Source organism: Desmodus rotundus, chromosome 2, assembly GCF_022682495.2.
Source record: "Desmodus rotundus isolate HL8 chromosome 2, HLdesRot8A.1, whole genome shotgun sequence".
Taxonomy (NCBI): domain Eukaryota; kingdom Metazoa; phylum Chordata; class Mammalia; order Chiroptera; family Phyllostomidae; genus Desmodus; species Desmodus rotundus.
This window is the reverse complement of record NC_071388.1, coordinates 83,187,104-83,187,875: the sequence shown is the minus strand read 5'-3', so window position 1 is coordinate 83,187,875 and position 772 is coordinate 83,187,104.

Here is a 772-nt window from a genome sequence, read left to right as displayed (position 1 = left end):
AACTGAAGAGACACCAGGAGTGCACATGCACAGTGAAAAAGGCCGTGATAGTCAAAGGGCGAAGGTCACTGTCTGCAAGCCAAGGACAGAGGCTTCAGAAGAAAACAACACTGCATGGGTTTTGGATTCCTAGCCTACAGAACTATGAGGAAATAAATTCCTTTTTTTATTAAGCTACCTAGTCTGTAGTACATTGTTATGGCAGCCCTAGCAGAAAAATACCCTCAATTTCATCTCTCTTATACAGTTTCTGAATAGCAGTTAACTTTTATTTTTATATATTTTATATGCTTTATAAAATATAAAATATATAATATAATACTTTATGTAAATATGTAATACAATAAACTAATACATAGTTCTAAATAAGTATTGACCTACACATATGGATATATGGATATACGAAGTCTGTCCGGCAAAAGTCCAACCATTGTTAATATAATAGAAATGGTTTGTGCGACATTGCTGTAAACTGGCAGCCTAGGAGAGTGGACTGGAATGTGTGTGCAGGAATAATGATGACTTCATTGTACTAGTCAGTGGGGATGGTAGATGCTGCTGAGTGAGCATGTGTACTATGTGGCCATCACAAAATGACTGAGCTAGTAGAGCAACAAATCTACATCAAATTTTGCGTTAAGCTTGAAAATCCTTCCACAGAAACTTTTCAAATGATGCAGAAGTCCACAGCTATAGGCAACTGGTGATTGGCAGCTTCATCACATCAATACATCAGATCATGCATCACATCTCATGCACTTTTTTGACAAAA